General features: G+C 38.2%; 1 long non-coding RNA gene across 4 annotated transcripts; it reads left to right on the forward strand.

The window, feature by feature from the left end:
* Positions 1–22,523: 22,523 nt before the first annotated feature.
* Positions 22,524–23,725, forward strand: LOC121999110. 4 transcript variants are annotated; one of them, XR_006116795.1, is made up of 5 exons: positions 22,524–22,700; positions 22,806–22,914; positions 22,982–23,026; positions 23,115–23,288; positions 23,671–23,725. It is a non-coding gene; the product is annotated as an uncharacterized LOC121999110 (long non-coding RNA). The 4 variants fall into 4 exon arrangements; XR_006116798.1 differs by having other exon boundaries at positions 22,608–22,700; positions 22,811–22,914; XR_006116796.1 differs by having other exon boundaries at positions 22,624–22,735.
* Positions 23,726–24,691: the final 966 nt, after the last annotated feature.

Consider the following 24,691-nt stretch of genomic DNA (forward strand, 5'->3'; position numbering starts at 1 on the left):
AAGTAATAGTTAATTTGTACAACAATATGACGAGTTAATGTGCCATAATATTTATTAAGTTCACACATATATATATACTATTGAAAATTAAAGAAATCCACACCCATGACATAATTGGTAGAGTCTTTTTTCAACTTATTTATTTAAAAGGAATTCTTACATACATATGTCATCCGTTTTTTTTAATAAAAATATTTATTAGTAATTTAAAATCTGAAATATTCTTTACGCTTCATAGAATGGAATAATACATCTTTAAAATAAAGCAGCTGTGGTGAAATAGAATACAACTCAATATAAAAATAATCTCCGCTTTAAATTGTGACCAATATTCATCACTTTAAAATCCTAGTCTTAGGCAAATAATTAAGACGATGGCAATATAGTGAATTCGGAAGTGCAGAGTTTCCATAATGCCCCGTTTTACTTTCCATATTGATAACTTAAGATAGTGAATTAGAGAACGTGCATGGGTTCGTGTGCAACAAACATGAGAACGTGCATAGGTCGGGAGCTAGTCAAATTTAGCAAATTTCAATTTAACCCTAACTACTTCTTATTATAACGTTATCATCCATTAAAAGTCTCTGGGTTATAGTGCATAGTAGAACATTCAAATTATCATCCAGATATTTACAGTTCGACCCCAGTTATATCGTATTTGTTAAAAAATTTTCTCTAAATGAGAGGAATAATTAAAGGATGTTGAATTTTTGGACTCTGGATATTTACAGTTCGACCCCAGTTATATCGTATTTGTTAAAATTTTTTCTCTAAATGAGAGGAATAATTAAAGGATGTTGAATTTTTGGACTTTCTGAATTATTCTGATGATCGATAGAAAATTTCTGACTAGAAGATAATTAATGAGACCAAATTTTTATTATTTTTTTAACACATTAAAAAACAGATGAAATTTCAAAGAGCAATGTGAAAATTTTTACTAACATTATTTTTTCTGATCAAACCGGAATATATTTATTCCCGCTTCCCTTCTTCCAATGTGAGATCCAATTTGAATGGAATCCAAGCAATACGGCAGGCTTCGGCCTCCACACTCGCATTGGCAAGTGCAATGATTTTTTTTTTTGTCGCGCGTTTTCATGTCAGTGGAAGGTGACTCGGCTGGGATCAATTAAAAATATTTAATTATGCAGCTTTTAAAAATATTTTGTGCAGCATCCTGCTTCTTCTCGACCATTCAATAAGCATTAATTAAAAATATTTATTTTATATAATTACAAAGATAAATATTTAATTTGGGTAACAGTTTGTTTGTTTGTAGATATAGATATGTATGATATTATCATCCTATAGTGTAGGACGTTGGATATTTTACTAGACCCCTTGGTAGATGAGTTGAGTTTGTACTTATTGTTAGAACAATCACACCGTAGCATAGGACATCAAGCATTTTGCTAAACCTATGTTGGTTATTTCATATCGTGGTATAAGATATTGCGTATCCTAGTAGACTCTAACTTATTATATAGGCTCATGCTTATACATTAGTAAGATTATGTCATAGTATAGTATTTCGAGTATCATACTAGACCCTTGGTTGCTATATCCTGTCATCAGTGACCGTTAGTATATCTTGTCGATCATTGTCTCCATTCATGGTTGAGAGAGTGGTCAACAACCGTTAGTATATCCTATCGACTATTATCTTTCATTCATGGTTGAGAGAGTCATCAACGACCATTATTATATCTTGTCTCCCATGCGTGGTTGAGAGAGTCGTTTGTGACCATTGGTATATACCCTATTTGCCTACGGGACCATATGTGGTAGAGCGTTTCCTGCAGATAGTGACTAGTAGCATACTCTGACTGCCCACGGGACCTTCCATAGTGAGTGTTCTTCCGCAGTCAATGATAGGGAGCCAGATAGCTACCTCATCCTGTCCGCCCATGGAACCATCCGTGGTAGAGTGTTCTCCTGCGGACAATGACCAGCCATTTACCCTGATTACCCATGGGACCATTCGTGGTAGAGCGTTTCTCCCGCAGTCAGTATTTGTTATGTGCTTGTTATATGCCAGTCATGTATTTGTTCATACAGGTTTGGATGTTCTGTATGTACTCCTAATTTGTTGGCTATACTTGGTTGAGCAGGTTAGTGAAGTGTTATATTATTGATTATACTTTTGATTAACTGGTTATTATGTTGGGACACCTATATTGGTTAGTAAGTATTTTATCTGAGACGGTATCCTTTGATCTCCTGACAGTATATTATTCATGCGCTATTTTCTTCTACCCATTGAATTGTTGTACTCACTATCTCCTTACTTTTCCTTTGACTTTCAGGTTAGCAGATAGAGAAGGTGTTATGTCTCTCAGATGTCCTGGCTGCCAGTCTTACAACACACTCGAGGTCATGCTTTTCCCGCAATGTCCTGTTTGTTTGTATTTACACTTGTTTCATTCGTGGATTTAAGCCTTGTTGCCGGTGTTTTTTCGGACTTGTACTTATTATGTAAATCGTACCGGTACGCAATCATTTGTGTTTTATATATTATGAGGGAATTGTGTAAATCTCTTTTTTTGAGTGGTGGTTATGTTTTTATCTTCCGCTGGATATTTATTCCTGATTTGTGGACTTATATCATGTTATATCAAATATTGTCACAAGGGGTACCGTCCATTCTATCGGATAAGTATACCTCTGGGGCGTGACATAGGTTATTGTGATTCTCTGATAAGACTTGACAGGTTATTGTGATTCTCTGATAATACTGCCTTTTAGAAGGAGTCTGACCGGTTGTGGGGATGACCGAGTGTATGCTAGGATTCTTACCCATCAGAAGTGGGGAGCTGAACCATGTAGGTCCGACCGACACTAGGGCCGACTGGTTGTATGCTAGGATCCAGGCCTATGAGGAGTGGAGAGCTGAGCCCTGTAGGTCCTACTAGCTCTTGAGCCGACCGGATGTATGTTGGGAGCCTTTCCCATTAGAAGTGGGGTGAGCCCCATAAATCCAACCGGATCTTGAGCCGACTGGGTGTATGCTGGGTGTCTTACTCACAAGAAGTGAAGAGCTGAGCTCCATAGTATAAGTACCTCGAGGTTTTGATGTGATTAACGAAGTCAAGTTAGAATATGCGGACTTATGAATGCAAGAAGTCAAGCAGAAGACATAGTGGATAAGAAGGATGACATGGGAATCAAGTCGATTAGCTCGGTGCATCCAAGGGATGAGAAGCTATGGAAGAGTACACCGGTGGAGTTGAAGGACGCACGCGGTGTTTCCGAGAGACGAGAAGCTGGAGCGAAAGACTGCTCGAGGAAAAGGCTAGAGTTGGGTTCGGGTGAGCTCAACTCTAGAAGGCCGGAGGATCACCCAAGTGACCAAAGAAGAAGCTAGTGATCGAAGAAGGTGTTGGACAGTTAGCATGTGGTTGATTGATCTAGGCGCCCGAACCAACTAGTCCGGGTGCCTCATCACAATGGATTACTTTTCAGGTCAACATCAGCAATAGTTCGGCCACCCGAACATGGTTTAGGCGCCCAGACATGAAAAATTCTATTTTTCAACCGTTGCGTGGAGATAGACTTTACCATGTTGGAGGCGCCCAGAGTCTGCCACCTCAGTAATTGATAGACTTGACTGGAGCACTATAAATAAAGCCCTGATTCAGCTAGTTTAAAACAACACTTTTTGTACTTTCATTTCCAAACCTTGTACTTTCTTTTTTGCTCTTCAACACGTGTATGAGGCTTCTCTACCTTCGAGGATTCACTCATAGAAGGAATAGTAGTGAGCTTGCATTGTCTTAGAGTAGCAATATTCTGATTGCAAACCAAATAAACCAGATTGACTCCTACCTTCCTTTTATTTCGTTGTAATTTATTTAAGTGTTTGTTTAATTCCAATAAAAAAAATCGAGAATGATAACTTTGTTATTTCAGGCAATTCACTCCCCTCTTATCGGCCACACTGAGACCAAAAACTGGTATCAGAGTAAGGATGCTTCAAAAGGACTAAGTGTCAACCGAAGCACACAAGAAATAACCTGATCAAGCATCTACCACTACTCGCCTAAATTCGAGGGGGAGTTCATAACATGGAAAAAATGGAGGTATTTTTCAAAACAAATTTTGATTTATTATTAATAATAAAATATGATTTTGTAGCACCTAAAGATTAGTAAGGAGCTGATAAAGAAGAATACCTGTAGACAAAAAAGGAGTAAGCTGACTTTATGGAAAATGACAAAGCAAAATTCCATCTGCTAAGCATTCTGCTACCATAAGAAGTCAACTGGATTAGAACCTATGAGTCAGCCAAAGTGTTCTGGGAGAAGTTTCTGGAGTTGTACGAAGGGACCTTGAAGGCGAAATTCGCAAGACAGGATCTACTCCAGAACCAACTCAGCAATCTCCGAATGGAAGAAGGTGAAACAGTTACACATCTACACTCAAGGATCAAGGAGCTGATCACCGGACTCACGAATATCAAAGAAATGGTAATAAACCAAGATTCGTTGAGGTACGCTTTAAATGTATTTCCTAGAACACCCGTGTGGACATCCCTCCTTTTACATCTCTAAGAATCTCGAGGTAAGTACATTAGAAAATTTATTTTCTACTTTTGAACTTCATGAATCGAGATGTGTAGGCTTAAGAAAATAAAGGAGAAAAGACAACTCAAAACCTAGCACTGAGAGCTAACAAGAAAGGCGAATCAGATTTAGACACATCACTCAACGATGATGAAACTACATTTATGGTATGAAAGTTCAGTAAATTCCTTAAGTATAACAAGTCGTAGGCTACGAAACTTTCATGGAGCAAACGAAAGGTGCAGTGCTATAACTACCAAGAAGAAGGGCACATCAAGGGGAACTGCCCAAAACTAAAGGAGAAGGACAAAAAAAGACCAACCCAGATGAAACACAAGAACCTAAAGGCGACATGAGATGAATCGTCATCATCAGAGTCAGAAATTGAACCCTACGTCGGACTTGCGTTGATGGCAAGTTACCAAGAAAACGACAAAATAAGCTCATCCGAAATGAGCAGCGAGAGCATCGACAAAGGGGGAGCTACATCAGAGGGAAGCAACAATGAAAGGAGAGCATCAGATAACGAGATTGATAAGGTAAGTAAGGTACAATCTCTACCTCTCAATAAATTATACAAATTTATTAAAATATTTTCTAAAAATTCTTGTCAATTAGAAACAGAAAAAAATAAAAAAGGAAAATTTAGAATTAAAAGTTATTTTAAGAAAATCATATCTACTAGAAGAATTAGATAAAAGTAAAAAATAAAAATTAAAAATTAAAAGAACAAATATAGTTATTGAAAAAAATGATGCATGCTTAAACTTAAGTTCCTTTCAAAATTCAAATTTTAGAAATCATGGTAGCTTAATTGATATTTTAGATACCATAAGAGTCAAATTACAAAAGTAACATAAAAATTTATTCCTAGAAAATATCTTGTTAATACAGTAGGTAAAAACCTAAATTAGGTTCCAAAATTATGTCTACTTTAAATTCCTTTTAAATTTAATTGATTTACTAGATTGGAATTGTTTTACTAAGAAAAATATTTTTGTACAAAATTACTTTTAGTATTTTTTTTGTTCAAAATTTTTAAAGCTAAAAGATAGCAAATTATCTGATACAATAAAAAATTTCAAAATTTTCAAATAGATAATTAATTTTCTATAAATATACTTTTTTCTACATATATACATTATGTTTTATGTACTTGGAAAATGTTACAAGATTTTTTGAGCTCAAAATCTATTTTTTATATATTTTTCTTTAGAAATACATAAGTCTATATAAAATAATTAATTTTGCTAATATAAATTATAATTTTTTATAAAAAATTTAATACTATTCTGGATTATTATGTTTAATAGTGGCAAAAAATTTCAAAATTTAAATAATTTTAACATTATTTCTTCAAGAACTAGTTTTTAAATCGTAAAAATTCAGATTTTTAAAAAATAATTCTCATAATTTTTCTAAGTGTTCATCACTATTTATGTAACCCTTAGGATTTTTTTCAAATTTATTTTAATATTTACCCTTATTTTTAATGTGATCAAAGAAGGAGAAATAAATTTAAGTCTAAGGAGGAATAATTTTTTCCCAATTTATTGAATTTAATATTGCATATTTATTAATTACATTTGCATACTTATTATTTTATTGTTACTTTACTATTTTGGTTTAACTCTAACTTAACTTGGGTTGATCTAGATAAAAAATGGGAAGATTGTAAGTACCCTGGGGTTTTGATATGATCAATCAAGTCAAGTTAGGCTCTGTATATTTTGATGTCTTGCGTATGAGTATGCACAGACTTAGAAATACAAGAAGTTGAGCAAAATATACGGTAGATGAGAAGGATGCCACAGAAATCGAGTCGACGGGCTTGGCGCATCCGAGGGATGAGAAGCTGCGTAAGAGTACACCAGTGGAGCGAGAAGAATGCACGTGACACTTTCGTGGGATGAGAAGCCAAAGCAGAAGACTGCTCGAGGAGAAGGCCAGAGTTAGGTTCAGGTGAGTTCAACTCTGGAAGGCTAGAGGATCACCCAAGCGACCGGAGAAGAAGCTAGTGACCAGAGAAGGCGTCAAACTGTCAACATGCGGCTGACTAATCCAAGTGCCCGAACCGTCCAGGCGCTCGGACCACTAGGGTGCCGATCAGGTGCCTTGTCACAATGGATCACTCTTTGGGTCCACGTCAGCAACAGTCTGGGAGCTCGGGCATGGTCTAGGTGCCTGGATATGAAAAATTTTATTTGTCAACCATTGTGTGGAGATAAACTTTGCCATGCTGGAGGCACCCGGATCACCATCCAGGCGCCCAGAGTTTGTCACATCAGCAACAGATAGACTTGACCAGAGCACTATAAATAGAGCTCTGGTTCAGCTAGTTTAGGACAATACTTTTTGTTCTTTCATTTCCAAACCTTTTAATCTCTTTCCTGTTCTTTAATGTGTGTACAAGGCTTCTCTGCCTCTGAGGATTCACTCATAGATGGAGATAGTAGTGAGCTTGCATTATCTTAGAATAGCAATCTTCTGATTACACACCAAGTAAATCCAGTTGTCTCGTACTTTCCTTTTATTTTGTTTTAATTTATTTAAGTGTTTGTCTAATTCCAGTCAATAAATTAAGAAGGGTAACTTTGTTATTTTAGGCATTTCACCTCCCCCTTCTTGTTTGTCCATTGGGACCAACAAGTATGTATGACCAGCCCTAGGGCCGACTAAGTGTATGCTAGGAACCTTGCTCATGAAAAGTGAAGATTTGAGCCTCATAGGTCCAACATGCTCTGGGCCAACCATATGTAGGTTGAGAGTCTTATCCATGAGAAGTGAGGAGCTGAGCTCCATAGGTCTGATTGGCTCTCAGGTCGACCAGGTGTATGCTGGGAGTCTTGACCATGAGAAGTGGAGAGCTAAGTCCTATAGTTCCAACCAGCTCTAGGGTCGACCAGCTGTATACTAGGATCCTTGCCCATGATAAGTAGAGAGCTGAGCCACATAGAAAGTGGTTCATTCAGCTATGCATACCCTAACTTTGACTCGCCCCCTTACATTGGCTTTGACTGCCACATCAGCTTGACCATCGACCCCACATCACCTTTGGGGCCACTTACAATGTGTCGTATCACAAGCCTCCTCTTCAAGTCTAGACTCCTGACTGACTAATTAGACCCAAGTTCGACTATCATGATCTGAATTAATCGAACGACTGGTGACTCTATCAATTGCCTCTTAACGTTACCATCAATGTCATCTTTCTGAAAAAAAGGCATGTCAAGCATTTGCAGTGCAAGGTAAGGCTCTAGTTGAACATCCCATGTACGAAGGTGACGTACCATAAAGGGTGAAGTTTCATGTGCTGTATAACTAGCCTTGTGCTTAAGCATCAAGTGAGTGGCGAATTCGAGCAATCAGGGCTATGGGATGAGCGACAATAAACGAGTAGTGCAGATCAAGCAGTGATTTGTGAGGAGCGCCAAGCGAGAAACAATATGAGAGCACCGAGCGGGCGACAATTTGAGAGTGTCAAGTGGGCAGCAATATGAGAGCGCTGAGCAGGTGACAATATGAGAGTGTCGAGGAGGTGGCAATATGAGAGTATCGAGCGAGCGACAATATGAGAGTACCGAACGAACAGTGATATGAGAGCGTCGAGCGGGCGACAATATGAGAGTGTCGAGCAGGCTGCGATATGAGAGCACCGAGTGGGTGACAATATACGAGTGTCGAGCAGGCTACGATATAAGGGCGCCAAGCGGGCAGCAATATGAGAGTGGCGAGCGCGCGATGACGTGAGGTGGCGAGCGGGTGACGATATGAGAGCTCCGAGCGAGCAACGATATGAGAGTGTCAAGCTAGCGGCAATATGAGAGCGCTGAGGGAGCAGCGATATGAGGGCACCAAGCGGGTGGCAATATGAGAGTGTCGAATGGCGACGATATGAGAGCACCAAGCGGGCAATGATATGAGGGCACCGAGCAGGTCCCAATATGAGAATGCCAAGCGGGCGACAATATGAGGGAACCGAGCAGGTCAAAATATGAGAGTGCCAAGCGGGCGGCGATATGAGGGTGCTGAGCTGGTTGCAATATGAGAGTGTCGAGTGAGCGACAATATGAGAGTGCCGAGAGGTTTTCAATATGAGAGTGTCGAGCGGGCAGCAATATGAGGGTGTCGAGCGGGTGGCGATATGAGAGCGTCAAGCGGGCGACAATATTGTTAGAGTGTATACTACAAGCCTAGCTTTTATAAACATTTATTTTGAAATGAAAGAATCACATTGGTCAATATCTACATTTATTTGTTAAATGTAATTGTTCAATTAATTTATATAGTAGACAACATGGTGTGTGGTGTCACACACAGAAGATCATGTTGACGGTTCTTTATAAATTATAAACAGTTGCTCACGACTAAGATGGAAAGGAACAAACCATCGGAATAATCGTAGTGTAATTAAGTATTAGTTTATTTTGATTAATAAATTACACTGGTACAGTCTAAGTGTATTGAGTAGGACCATTTAGGTAAGTTCTTTTTGTACTGACTTAGTAAAAGAACTAGACCTTAATTATTATGGAAGTGTGTGCTCTTAATCCTAATATAATAACAAGCATATATATTTAATATTTATTTCTTTGACTTATCAAAGGGTGAGGTTTAACTCGATAAATCAATATACCCAATAAGTTGGGAAATGATATTACTTATAGTGTGTATTGTTGATTATAGAAGGAATCTGTGTCCTAGTTATCTAGGTTGAGAATGCCCCCAAGAGAAGCTCATAAGGATTGTCATGTTAAACCCTACAGGTCGACTTAGTCCGACATGACAATAAAGTTGAGTGGTACTACTCTTGGAGCTAGATATTAATTAAGTGAGTTGTCAGTAACTTACTTAATTAGTGGATATTTGTTATCTTAAACACAGGGAGACTAACACACTCATGATAAGAAGGAGCCCATAATGTAATTTGGGATTGATGCGGTAGTGCAATAATAACTCTCTAGTGGAATGAGTTGTTATCGATGAACCTGAGTTGTGTGTTCGGGGCGAACACGGGATACTCAAGCTCATCGGAAGGCCAAAACTAATTTCTCCTCTAGGTCCCTGTCGTAGCCTCATTAAAGCCTCAAGTCCATCCAAAGAAAGACTCATCTTAGTGTCCAAGAAGGGGGCCGACCCAATGCTTGGTGACTAAGCAAGGGCCGGCCACATCCTCTTTTATTGGGGCCGACCCTGTTGCTTGGTGACCAAACATGTAGGGGCCGACCAAGATTAATTCAAATAGGAGGGGTGTTTTGAATTTTTAAAATCTTCTCTTTGAAGAAAACTACATGTTTTAAAAGAGAGTTTTTAAATTTAAAAAATTTTCCTTATTTGAATTAGACCACATGTTTTAAAAGAGAATTTAAAAGTTTTTAAAACTTTCCTTTTTTAACCATCTTCATGGTTGAGAAAAAAAAAGGAAGAGAAGTTTTAAAATTTAAATTTTCTATCACCATGATAAAAAAGGAAATTTTATAAGAGAAGTTTTAAATTTTAAAACATAGTTTTAATTTTTAGAAACTTTCCTTTTTTAACTCCCATTTTAGGAAATTAGGAGAGAGCTTGTAAAATTTTATAATGACTTATAAAATTTTATTAAAAATTTATTTTTCCTTTTTTCTCTTGATGAGGTGGCCGACCACCTTGCTTGGTGCCCAAGCAAGGGGCCGGCCATAATTAAAATAAAAAAATCATCACAAAATTAATGTTGGTGATTGATTCAATCAAGAGAAAAGAAAAGGAAAAATAAAAAGGGAAAAGAAAAAACTAGAGGATGATTTTATTTTTTGTAAAAAGTTTTTCCTTATTTGCCTTGGGCAAGTAATATAAAAGAAGGGATGAGGAGACCTCATGAAAAAGAAAACTCTTATTCTCTTGCTTGGAGACTCTCTTGGTGTGGCCGACCATCTCCCTTCTTTTTTCCCTTTTGCTCTCTTCTCCTTGGTAGTGGTGGTGACCGGATTTTAGAAGAAGAGGAGGAAGCTATTGGGTGGTGTTCATCTTGGAGGATCGTCGCCCACACAATGTCCAAGGCGAGGTGAGGAATACGACAGAAGATCTTGAGGTCGTTAGCTTACAAAGAGAAGGTATAACTAGTAGTTTTCTTCCACGTCACACAAGTTATTTTCTTTGTAAGAATTTTAAATACAAGAGACAATTAGATCTAGTTTTTCGAGTTTGTGTTTTCTTCTTTTTCGAATTTGTGATTCGATTGTTCTTTTTGGTTAACCTAGAGTTATTTAAGGAAATTAAATATTAGCTTTCCTTAAAAGGCTTTGTCTAGGCGGTGGTGGTTGCTCCCATATCCAAGAAGGTCATGTGCCTCACCATGCAGTCCTGGAAGTCAATTTTGGAAATTAATATTTAATGGAATTAATAACATAGGTGGATTTGAATCAATAGTGTTAAGTTCCGCGTGCGATTCAAATCTAAACCATTAAGAACAGATAAGTTAAATTTGGAATCAATGATGTTAAGTTCCATTTGCGATTCCTAATTTAACTTCTAAAGAACACAATAGGTTATTTAAGGAAAGGTTCGATACTTGTATAAAAATTTTTGTACAGTGGAACCGGTACGTTTTCTTAGGACTAACCAACAATTGGTATCAGAGCTAGGGTTTGCCTCTGTGTGTTTAGAATTCAAATAGATTATGCACATGTCATACATAATTTAGGCAGGATAATAGTAGGATGTGCTAACTCTTTGGTTGCAGGCTCCAACTATTATGGCTTATTGATGTTGTGTGTGATTGGACCCTTGGACATGTCAAGGGCAATATTTTGTGTGTGCATGATTGTATGTAATTAATACAACAGGAGCTGTATTAGCCCTCGGATTTTAGAATTTTATTTTTGATCTAGATTACATGTACATTCCCTTGTGGAATATAGAATTGATATATGTAAAATTCTATTTTTGTCGCGGATCGGATTCTTGCGAGGCGTGGTACTTATGGAGCACCAGAGGCACAGCAGAATAAGAAGTAAGATGGATGCGACGACTCGACCCGGTGGCGGTGGCTAAAGATGGCAGCAGCTAGGGTTGGAGCACATGGAGGACAGTAACAGAAAAAGGCCATAATAGTTAGAAAATAATTTTCATATTTATTGCTTTTACTGTGATGTGTGTGTATGCATGAGATGTATGCTAGGATAGTTTAAAATTCTTCACTTTAAATAACTAAGTGGAAGAGGGATTTATTTTAATAAATTCCACGGTCTCCATTACTGGTTTGTAAATGATGCAAACAAACTTGCGCATTGGCTTTGTGTGCCTTTCTCCATAGTTTGTTTGCGGATCACTAGATCAAACTTTCATTTTGGATGACTATAGGAAATTAATTAAGAGCGTATGTTTTTCCCCATCGGAAGGGGCACAATCTTATTAATGGACTTAGTGTCAAATAATGGTATACACTTAGGCACGTCTAATAGTATCCTCCCCATCGGAGTCACTGCTATTATTTATGTGAGCGAAGGAAACCAACTATTAATTTTATTTGTCAAAAGTTAGGTTGACAAGATAATAAAATTAATGGGTTACACCCTGCTTTTACAAATGTTGAATTTGTATACGTCCACACTATCGTGGCATACAAAATTCACGGTGTTTTGAGGTGTTGGTTAATTTAAAATAGTATTGTTTAAGGAATCAATATTATTCTAAATTTAGAGTCCTGACCAAAGTTATTTTTGTGATTCTTAGGATGACTTTCAATCCACTGGCCATTATACTGAAAGAGAATAAACTTACTGGACCCAATTATATAGATTGGAAAAGAAACCTGGACATTGTCATTAATTACTGCTGAAAGATATAAGTTTGTACTGACTGAGGCTTGCCCTGATGCATCTGACGGTGACTCTACCCTAGAGGAGATTGAGTATCATAAGAAATTGGTAAAATTAGATGAGATGATTCGGTGTTACATTTTGGCATCAATGTCAAATGTATTGCAACATCAGCATCAAGATTTACCAACAGCTTATGATATAATGAACAATCTCAAAGAACTCTTTGGGCACCAGAGTCGGACTGCTAGGCAAGCGGCAATGAGAAAATTAATGACAACCACCATGTCTGAGGGAACACCCGTAAGGGATCATATCCTCAAAATGATGGTCTATCTAAACGAAATACAAGTTCTTGGAGGAGAAATCGATGGGGAAATCCAGGTCAATATAATTCTCCAAACGCTACCCAGAAGTTTTGAGCAGTTCCGCCTGAACTATAACATGAACAAAAGAGAATATACGTTGGCGGAACTTCTGACAGAACTACAGGCAGCAGAAGGTATATTTCGTCAAAGTTATTAGATTCACTATGCTGAAAATGGTTCTACTTCTAAGTCGAAAAGCAAGAAGAAGAAGAAACAGGTCTTTTCAGCAAAGAAAGTGAATAAACCTCAGGGACAAAAAGCTGGAATGAAAAAGCCGAAGGGCAAGTGCTTCATCTGCAAGCAGACAGGGCATTGGAAGGCAGACTGCCCTCGTAGGAATCAGAACAATAAAGGTATATCTCATGCTCTAGTTGTTGAAACATGTTTAGCGGTGTTATCAACCAGCACTTGATGTGTAGATACGGGAGCCACTGATCATGTTTGCAATTCTTTGCAGGAGTTCCAGGAAACCCGACGACTATTTGAAGGAGAGATTACCGTCTACATGGGCAATGCTACTAAGGTGACAGCTGTTGCAGTGGGAGACGTCTACTTATCTTTTAATAAGAATAGAAGTGTGTGCTCTTAATCCTAATATAATAACAAAGACCTCGGTTATTATGGAAGTGTGTGCTCTTAATCCTAATATAATAACAAGCACATATATTTGATATTTATTTCTTTAATTTATCAATGGGTGAGATTTAGTTCGATGAATCAATAAGCCCGATAAGTTGGGAAATGATATCACTTATAGTGTGTGTTGTTGATTATAGAAGGAAACTGTGTCCTAAAGATACTAGGTTGATAATGTCCTCAAGAGGAGCTCATAAGGATTGTCATGTTAAACCCTGCAGGTAGACCTAGTCCGACATGACAATAAGGTTGAGTGGTACTACTCTTGGACTTAGATATTAATTAAATGAGTTGTCAGTAACTCACTTAATTAGTGGACATTCGATATCTTAAACACAGGGAGACTAACACACTCATAATAAGAAGGAGCCCAAAAATGTAATTTGGGATTGGTGCGGTAGTTCAATAATAGTTCTCTAGTGGAATGAATTATTATTGATAAAATTAAGTTGTGTGTTCGGAGCGAACACGGGATGCTTAATTTTATCGGGAGACCAAAACCAATTCCTCCTCTCGGTCCCTATCGTAGCCTCTTATTTATAGAGTACTATACCCACCTATACCCACCTTCTATACCCACCAATAGGGGCCGACCAAGCTAGCTTGGGAACCAAGCTAGGGCCGGCCTAGGTATAAGATTGGGTGGCCGGCCCTAGCTTGAACCCAAGCTAGTGGGGGCCGGCCAAATTAAATTAAAAAAGAATTTTAATTTTAATTTTTATTATGTGGAAGATATAATTTATTAAAGAGAATTAAAATTAAGATATCTCTCTTGTAAAAGATCTACAATAGATTAAAGAAAGAGATTAGATCTCTTTCCTTATTTGTAGATTGGAGAGATATTTTATTTTCTCTTTAAAAATTATTCACATGTTGTAAAATTAAAATTATGAAAATTTTTTTTTATCAACCATGAAGAGATTTTTGAAGAGAAATTTTAATTTTAAAATTTCCGGAAACAAATTAGGAAGTTTTAATTGTTGATTGAAACTTGTCCAATTTGTTCTTCATGATGTGGCCGGCCACTTGAATTTAATTGGGGAAATTTTATTTTATTTTTCTTAATTAAATCATGTCAAGGAAATTAAGGAAATTTTATTGTAATTAAAATTCCTAATTTGCCTAGGCCAAAGGAATATAAAAGAAGGGGTGAGGGTGCCTTCATGAGACAACCTCTATTTTATTTCTCTCCCTCTTTTGTTCCTTGGTGTGGCCGACCATCCTTTCTCTCTCTTCCTCTTGTGGTGGCCGAACCCCTCTCTTTCCTTGGAGCTCTTGTGGTGGCCGGATACTACTTGGAGAAGAAGAAGAAGAAGGAGAGGAAGCGAGCATCTCTTGGAGCTTGGTTAGTGTTTTGATTTTCTTCCTTGGTGAAGCTTCTTTCTTTGTGGCCGAACCTAGCTAGGAGGAGAAGAAGGTGGTTGGTGGTTTCTCATCTCGGAAGATCGTTGCCCACACAACGTCCGAGGTTAGAAGAGGAATACGATAGAAGATCAAGAGGTCTTTCTAGAAGGTATAACTAGTAGTTTTTGCTTTTCCGCATCATACTAGTTATTTATGGAAATAATACCAAATACCAGAGGCTTACGTTCTAGTATTTCGAATATGTTTTTCGATGTTGTGTTCTTTTGTTTTATTTATCCTTGTGATTTGATTGTTCTTTTCGGTTAACCTAAAGTTATTTTAGGAAATTAAATATTAGCTTTCTATAAAAGGTTTTGTCTAGTCGGTGGTTGTTGCTCCCATATCCAAGAAGGTCATGTGCCTCGCCACGTCAGTACTGGGAACCAATTATGGAAATTAATATTTAATGGAATTAATAACATAAGGCGATTTGAGTCGAACGTGTTAAGTTCCGCAGGAGACCCAAGTCAAAACCTAAAAGAACGAATAGATTAAGTTTTGGATCAAACGTGTTAAGTTCCGCAGGCAATCCAAAATTTAATTTAAAAGAATACATGGTAGCTAGGAAAAGGTTCAGATCTTTGTACAAAATTTTTGTACAGTAGAACCTCTAGGTTTTCCGAGTAGCAACCAACAATTGGTATCAGAGCTAGGGTTTTGTCTCTGTGTATTTGATATTAGGTTAATTATGCACATGTCATACATAATTTAGGCAGGTTAATAGTAGGATGTGCTAACTTTGTGGATGCAGGATCCAACTATTATGGCTTTTAGTTATTATGTGTGTGATTGGACCCTTGGACATGTCAAGGGCATTTATCTGTGTGTGCATGATTGTATTAAAATACAGCAGGAGCTGTATTTAGTTTTATTAGGATTTTATATTTGATCTAGATACATGTACATTCCTTTTATGGAATATAGGATCAAAAATGTAAAATTCTATTTTTGTCGCGGATCGAATCTTGCAAAGCGTGGAACCTTCTAAGGACCAGAGGCGTAGTGGAACTAGGAGCAAGATGGATGCGACAGCTAGACCCGGTGGCGTTGGCCAAATATGGCAGCAGTTTGGGATGACAACACACGGAGGACAACTAGAGATAAAAGCCATAATAGTTGAAAATTAGATTTTCTATTTATTGCTTTTATATTGTGCTGTGTGTATTTGTTAGTTTACATGTTTAGTAGGCTAGCATAGTTAAAATTCCTCATTTATAAACAACTAAGTGGGAGAGAGATTTTTAAATAAATCCCATGGTCTCCATTACTGGTTTGTAAGTGATGCAAACAAGCTTGTGCGTTGGCTCTAAGTGCCTTCCTCCATAACGGATGAGCTTGTTTGTGGATCACTAGAACAGACTTCCATTTTTGGATGACTATAGGAAGTTAATTAAGAGCGTGTGATCTTCCCCAACGGAAGGGGCATAATCTTATTAATGGACTTAGTGTCAAGTAATGGTATACACTTAGACACATCTAATAGTATCCTCCCCATCGGAGTCACTGCTATTATTTGTGTGACCAAAAGACACCAACTATTAATTTTATTTGTCAAAAAGTTAGGTTGACAAGATAATAAAATTAATGGGATAAAACCCTCCTTTTACAAATGTTGAATTTGTATACGTCCACACTAACGTGGCATACAAAATTCACGGTGCTTTGAGGTGTTGGTTAATTTAAAATAGTGTTGTTTGAGGAATCAATATTATTCTAAATTTAGAGTTCTGACCAAAAGTTATTTGTGATTCTTAGGATGACTTTCAACCCACTGTCCATCATACTTCAACAAAATAGATTTACTGGACCTAATTATATAGATTGGAAAAGAAACCTAGACATTGTTCTTACTGTTGAAAGCTATAAATTTGTACTGACTGAGCAGTGCCCTGAAGCACCTACTGGTGAATCTACCCAAGAGGAGATTGAATATCATAGGAAATGGGTAAAAGCAGATGAGATGGCGCGGTGTTACATTTTGGCTTCAATGTCAAATGTATTGCAACATCAGCATCAAGATTTACCAACAGCCTATGATATTATGAACAATCTCAATGAACTCTTTGATCATCAGGATAGGGCTTCTAGGCAAGAAGCCATGAGAAAGATAATGACAGCCACCATGCAAGAGGGTACTCCTGTAAGGGATCATATCCTAAAGATGATGACTTATCTGAACGAGATACAGATCCTTGGAGGAGAAATTGATGGGAAAATCCATATCGATATGATCCTCCAAACACTTCCTAGAAGTTTTGAGCAATTCCGCCTGAATTATAATATGAATAAAAGGGTATATTCATTGGCGGAACTACTGACAGAACTTCAGGCAGCAGAAGGATTATTTCGTCACAATTCTCAAATTCACTATGCTGAAAATGGTTCTACTTCTAAGCCGAGAGGAAAGAAGAAGAAGAAACAAATCGGTTCAGCAAAGAAAGTGAATAAGTCTCAGAGTACGGGATTTAAAGCTGGAGTGAAGAAGCCGAAGGGCAAGTGCTTCATCTGCAAGCAGCCAGGACATTGGAAGGCGGACTGTCCTCGTAGGAACCAAAACAAAGGTATATCTCATGCTCTAGTTGTTGAAACATGTTTAGCGGTGTTATCTATCAGCACTTGGTGTGTAGATACGGGAGTCACTGATCATGTCTGCAATTCCTTGCAGGGGTTCCAGGAAACCCAACGACTATCTGAAGGAGAAATTACCGTCTACATGGGCAATGCTACTAAGGTGGCAGCTGTTGCAGTGGGAGACGTCTACTTATCTTTTAGTAGAAATAGGAATTTGGTTTTAAGAAATTGTCTTTATGTACCCAGTTTTAGAAAGAATGTAATTTCAGTTTCTAAACTATTTTTAGATGGATATTCAGTTTCTTTCAGTAACGATGTAGTTATTAAGAGAAATAAAGTGATTATCTATTCTGGTACATTAGTTGGTAATTTGTATACTTTAAATCAAATTTCTTCCACAAAGCAAAACATGGAAATTTATAACTCATCTTCTAACTCAAATAAAAGAAAAGAACCTTCGGAAATGAACCAAGCATATCTTTGGCATCTAAGGCTTGTTCATATTAACTTAAGTAGGATTCAGAGGCTTATAGTCGATGGACTTTTGGGTTCATTAGAGTTGGAAAATTTTCCAACTTGTGAATCCTGCTTAGAAGGAAAAATGACCAAGAGGTCGTTCAAGGCCAAGGGGTATAGAGCCAAAGAAGTGTTAGAGTTGGTTCACTCTGATTTGTGTGGTCCTATGTCTGTCCACGCAAGAGGAGGTTTTGAATATTTTGTCTCTTTCATAGACGATTATTCAAGATATGGATACATTAACCTAATGCGCCGCAAGCCCGAGTGCTTTGATAAGTTCAAAGAATACAAGGCTGATGTGGAGAAACGACTAGGTAAAAGTATCAAGACACTACGGTCAGATCGTGGTGGCGAATATCTCTTAGGAGAGTTTAGGAATTACTTATTAGAGGCTGAGATTCAATCCCAACTGTCCGCACCTGGTACACCCCAACAGAATGGTGTGGCAGAACGAAGGAATAGGACTCTTATGGAGATGGTTAGATCAATGATGAGTTATTCAGAATTACCAAATTCGTTTTGGGGATATGCTCTGGAAACAGCAGTGTATGTTCTGAACTTAGTACCTTCTAAATCAGTTTCTTCTACTCCCATAGAATTGTGGAATGGACGAAAACCCAGTCTAAGACATATTCGGATTTGGGGTAGTCTAGCACATGTGCTGAAACCAGATGCTGATAAGTTAGAATCCCGTACAGAAGTTCGCGTGTTTGTAGGATATCCCAAAGGAACGAAAGGTGGTTTATTTTATAGTCCTAAAGACCAGAAGGTCATTGTTAGCGCCAATGCCCAGTTTTTAGAAGAAGACTATATAATGGATCACAAGCCCAGTAGCAAAGTTGTTTTGGAAGAACTTAGAGAGGACACGTCTACTTCAGTACCAACAGTACAAGATGAAGTACCACAAGAGACTGCAACACGTGTCACACATGATACACAACCACAGACAGTGCCTCGTCGTATTGGGAGGGTTGTGAGGCAGCCCGAGAGATTCATGTTTTTGGGAGAGTCTTCGGACTTGATCCCGAGTATACATAAACCTGATCCCCGGACATATGACGAAGCACTCCAAGATATAGATGCAACATCTTGGCAAAAGGCAATGAATTCTGAAATAGAGTCTATGTACTCTAATAAGGTCTGGGAGCTTGTAGAACCACCTGATGGTGTAAAAGCCGTTGGATGCAAGTGGATATACAAAAGGAAAAGAGGGACAAATGGGAAGGTAGAAACCTTCAAAGCTAGGCTTGTTGAGAAAGGGTACACTCAGAAAGAGGGAATCGATTATGAGGAAACCTTTTCACCGGAAGTCATGCTTAAGTCTATCCGAATACTCTTATCCATTGCTGCTCATATGGATTATGAGATTTGACAAATGGATGTCAAGACAGCTTTCCTTAATGGAAGTCTTGAAGAGAACATCCATATGAAGCAACCAGAAGGGTTCATTGAAAAAGGCAAAGAACATCTAGTGTGCAAGCTCAATCAGTCCATTTATGGACTAAAGCAAGCTTCAAGGTCTTGGAACATCCGGTTTAATGAAGTAATCCAGTCGTATGGATTTATTCAGTGTCCGGATGAGTCTTGTGTATACAAGAAGTGTAACGGAAATGTGGTGGTATTTCTTGTACTATATGTAGATGATATTTTATTAATTGGCAACAATGTCAAGGTATTATCAGACATAAGGGTATGGTTGTCCAAACAATTTGATATGAAGGACTTAGGAGAGTGTGCACACATTCTTGGGATCAAAGTAATAAGGGATCGCAAGAAAAGAATGTTGTGTCTGTCCCAAGCTTCATATATAGATACAATCCTTGCTCGTTTTAGTATGCAGGATTCCAAGAAAGGTTTCTTACCTTTTAGGCATGAAATAGCTCTATCTAAAGAGATGTCTCCGAAGACATCAAAGGAGATAGAAGACATGAAAGCAGTTCCTTATGCTTCGACTTTAGGAAGCCTTATGTATGCAATGCTATGTACGAGACCTGATATTTGTTTTACAGTGGGCATGGTCAGCAGATATCAGAGTAACCCTGGACAAGGACATTGGACTGCGGTAAAGCATATATTAAAGTACCTGAGAAGGACTAGAGATTATATGCTAATTTACCAAGCAGACGATTTTGCTCCCTGTGGGTTACACGGATTCAGATTTCCAATCAGATAGGGACAATAGTAAGTCTACATCAGGCTATGTGTTTACTTTAGGAGGTGGAGTCATTTCATGGAGGAGTGTTAAGCAGAAATACGTATCGGACTCAACCATGGAAGCTGAGTATGTAGCAGCCTCTGAGGCAGCTAAAGAAGCAGTATGGCTTAGGAACTTTCTAATGGACTTAGATGTGATTCCTGGTTTGCCCAAAATTATCACAATTTATTGTGATAATAGCGGTGCAGTTGCAAACTCGAAGGAACCACGAGCTCATAAGGCAAGTAAACATATAGAGCGCAAGTACCACCTGATACGAGATATCGTGAAGCGAGGAGAAGTTGTCATCGCCAAGATTGCATCAGTAGATAACTTGGCAGATCCTTTCTCTAAGGTCCTTCTGGCGAAAGCTTAGCACATGGAGAATGAATGAGATTTTGTAGAAATTAAGACATGTTATAATTGTAGGAGATGGGATGTTGGAGTATATACCGAAAGCCTAAGCTTTGTAAACATTCATTATGAATAAAGAATCACATTTGGTCAAATTGTCTACATTTGTTTGTAGTTGTTCATTTAATTTATATTGTAGATAACATAGTATGTGGTGTCACATGCAGAAGATGATGTTATCAGTACCTTATAAATTATAAATAGTAGCTCACGACCAAAATGGAAAGGAACAAACCATTAGAAGGTCGTAGTGTAATTAGGTATTAGTTTATCTTGACTATATAATTACACTAGTACACTCAGAGTGTATTGAGTAGGACCATTTGAGGTCGTTTCTTTTATACTGACTTTATAAAGGAACAAAGACCTCGGTTATTATGGAAGTGTGTGCTCTTAATCCTAATATAATAACAAGCACATATATTTGATATTTATTTCTTTAATTTATCAATGGGTGAGATTTAGTTCGATGAATCAATAAGCCCGATAAGTTGGGAAATGATATCACTTATAGTGTGTGTTGTTGATTATAGAAGAAAACTGTGTCCTAGAGATACTAGGTTGATAATGTCCTCAAGAGAAGCTCATAAGGATTGTCATGTTAAACCCTGCAGGTGGACCTAGTCCGACATGACAATAAGGTTGAGTGGTACTACTCTTGGACTTAGATATTAATTAAATGAGTTGTCAGTAACTCACTTAATTAGTAGACATTCGATATCTTAAACACAGGGAGACTAACACACTCATAATAAGAAGGAGCCCAAAAATGTAATTTGGGATTGGTGCGGTAGTTCAATAATAGTTCTCTAGTGGAATGAATTATTATTGATAAAATTAAGTTGTGTGTTCGGGGCGAACACGGGATGCTTAATTTTATCGGGAGACCAAAACCAATTCCTCCTCTCGGTCCCTATCGTAGCCTCTTATTTATAGAGTACTATACCCACCTATACCCACCTTCTATACCCACCAATAGGAAGCCGGCCAAGCTAGCTTGGGAACCAAGCTAGGGCCGGCCTAGGTATAAGATTGGGTGGCCGGCCCTAGCTTGAACCCAAGCTAGTGGGGGCCGGCTAAATTAAATTAAAAAGAAATTTAATTTTAATTTTTATTATGTGGAAGATATAATTTATTAAAGAGAATTAAAATTAAAATATCTCTCTTGTAAAAGATCTACAATAGATTAAAGAAAGAGATTAGATCTCTTTCCTTATTTGTAGATTGGAGAGATATTTTATTTTCTCTTTAAAAATTATTCACATGTTGTAAAATTAAAATTATGGAAAATTTTTTTTATCAACCATGAAGAGATTTTTGAAGAGAAATTTTAATTTTAAAATTTCCGGAAACAAATTAGGAAGTTTTAATTGTTGATTGAGACTTGTCCAATTTGTTCTTCATGATGTGGCCGGCCACTTGAATTTAATTGGGAAAATTTTATTTTATTTTTCTCAATTAAATCATGTCAAGGAAATTAAGGAAAATTTATTGTAATTAAAATTTCTAATTTGCCTAAGCCAAAGGAATATAAAAGAAGGGGTGAGGGTGCCTTCATGAGACAACCTCTATTTTATTTCTCTCCCTCTTTTGCTCCTTGGTGTGGCTGGCCATCCTTTCTCTCTCTTCCTCTTGTGGTGGCCGAACCCCTCTCTTTCCTTGGAGCTCTTGTGGTGTGAGATCTCGGAAAATTTAATAAATAAGGTTATTTGGGAAATAGCCTTATAGAATTTTTCCGAAATTTTTAGAAATTTTCTGGGAATTTTTCTGAGCTCGTACGACGGGTTTTGAGGGGACGATTTGACGGGTTCAGATAAAGCCTATTTGGGAGACCTATTTAAGAGAGAAAATGTTTAATTAAATAAATTCCCTTTTTCTTATATCTTTTCTCCCCAAACGCCGATTTCGATCCCTTCTTCCCCAACTTCTCCTCCTTCCCCGATCTCCCTTCCCTCTCCGATCTCCCTCGCAGACGAGCGGCGCCGACAGGAGCGAGACTCTAGCTCCGGTGACCTTCCTCTGCCGGCGTCGACACCCTAAGGTCAGATCTGATCGATGCTTCTCCTTTCCAGACTGTAATCGGCCGAGGAGTTGCGGTTCGGCGGATCTTGCGGTAGATGGCCGAAGGTGCTGCGGCTAGGGCACGGTGAAGGACCAAATCTCGCGTCTCATTCCACCGAAGCTTGGAGTGATGCCCTAGTTTGGATTTGTGCCACTCGATTTGCCGGCGTGGGTAAGCTAGCCCTAACGGAATCTTCCTGTTCTATGGTTTGTGCCCTAGATCGAGTCTTCTTTCCCGATTCTTGCTCATTGCCTCCCTGATTGTTGGCGATCCTAGGTCAGGTCTTGGATTCCCTTGTTGATTGTTGATTTGAGGATCGGAGGAATCTTTGGTACGTTGCTTCACGGATTCGATCGGGTTGTGCGACATCTTCTGGAGACTTGAGGTAAGACTTCATTTGGAAATTTGAGGGGGATCAAGGAGGATCTTGTAATCGGTTTTCCTTTGATCAGATCATGGACTTCTTCATTGTTGCCGATTGAAGTCTCAGATTGGAGGTAAGATTTGGTTCCGGAATTAGGTTATTGTTTGACTGGTGATGTTTATTCCTTGATCTGATCAGTGATCTCACCTTGAACCGAATAGTATACCGGAATCTAGCAGAGATATGCTTGCTCTGTGGTGATTCTATGGTTCAGCAAATTTCCTTGTTGCCAGCAGCAAGTTTGATCCGAACAGAGGAGTTGATTCCAGTAGGTTGTTCTGTTCTGTGGTGTGTTCCTGTTTCGGCAGCAACCCCATTCCAAAAGCTCGATCGAGGTAAGGTGTAGGGATTTTGATACATGTGGATTATGGTTGTATTACTTGATCGTGTGTAGAATTGAATTAGGTTTATGTGTAGATTTAGATATGATTTGGATTACATGATTACTAGATGGTTAGTGATTAGGTTTAGATTTATTTGTTTATATTGATCTAATGGAATGATTAGGGTTAAGGTAATTAACCCTAGTTAATCATTGGATTTTTAATCTAATTGGTAATTAGGGATTAGGTAACTAATCCTAATTAACCATTAGATTTAATTATGTAGATTGAGGTTGTGATTAGGGCTTTGCCCTAATTTAGGTTTAGGGATTTTATTTAGCTATTCATTTGGATTTAGCTAAATAAAATATATATATATTGTTTGTTGACACAGGACTCTGATTCGAGACGGGCGTCTCGACCTTGGATCGCTTGGTTGTACCTTCTATTTGAGGCGGGTACCCTTTGACTTATCTTTTGATACTGTCTTATGATATGTATAGTTTATATATAGTTACTAGTGATAGGTGGTAGATTTATTTCTTCCCTGGTCTTAGCTAGTTGATACCTATCACTTGCTTCATCTGTTAGTTGCTTTACTTCAGGATCGGATATTTATCTCTTGCCATGTATATATATGTTCATAGAGATGCATATCTATAGTGCTCTACTCTATTGGATTAGTTGCTTTACATGTGTGATACATGCTCTTGGATTCATGATACTTACATCATTGTTATATGTGATGTCTTTGGGTTTATGCTGTTTATATCATGGTTATATATATGCGTTTACCTTTTGGGCACACACATATATGGAGGAGGCTATGTTCAGGTATGACATACTGTAGCATCATGCACCATCCTGCATGATTGCATGCTGGGCGATTGACGACTCCATTATTGTTGAGCTCTTCGGCCGGGGCCTGCACACAACGTGACCATTGCATGGGTAGTGGCACAGCACTCAGGGTGTATATGCTTGCTCAGTAGTGCTCACTGGTCCGCCATGGGTAGTGTGACGCAGCCGTGGTAGCGGACAGTGATCCCTCCCCATCATTGCGTATCGGGAGTTGAGAGCGTTACGCCCTCACTATGTTTGAGGTAGGAGGATAGGTGTACTCGACAACATCCCGCTCGGTCACTCATCGGGAGTAGTGACGACAGAGTGCACGGTGTCACAACCCTACTCGGTCTCGCCATCGCGTGTGAGACACTGACGTCAGGGTGACCATGTCATATCGCATCATATGCACAGGTTGCATTTATTGTGATTGTTGCATATTGGATGATGCACTTGGGTGACTGCATATGATTGACATGCATACAGGATACATGCGTATTTGTTCTGACTATCTTTATCTGTGTATGTCCACAGTCATTCGCCCAAGCCTCGCAGGTGAGTACAGTTTATTT

The sequence above is a fragment of the Zingiber officinale genome, chromosome 1A, assembly GCF_018446385.1.
Source record: "Zingiber officinale cultivar Zhangliang chromosome 1A, Zo_v1.1, whole genome shotgun sequence".
Classification (NCBI taxonomy): Eukaryota; Viridiplantae; Streptophyta; class Magnoliopsida; order Zingiberales; family Zingiberaceae; genus Zingiber; species Zingiber officinale.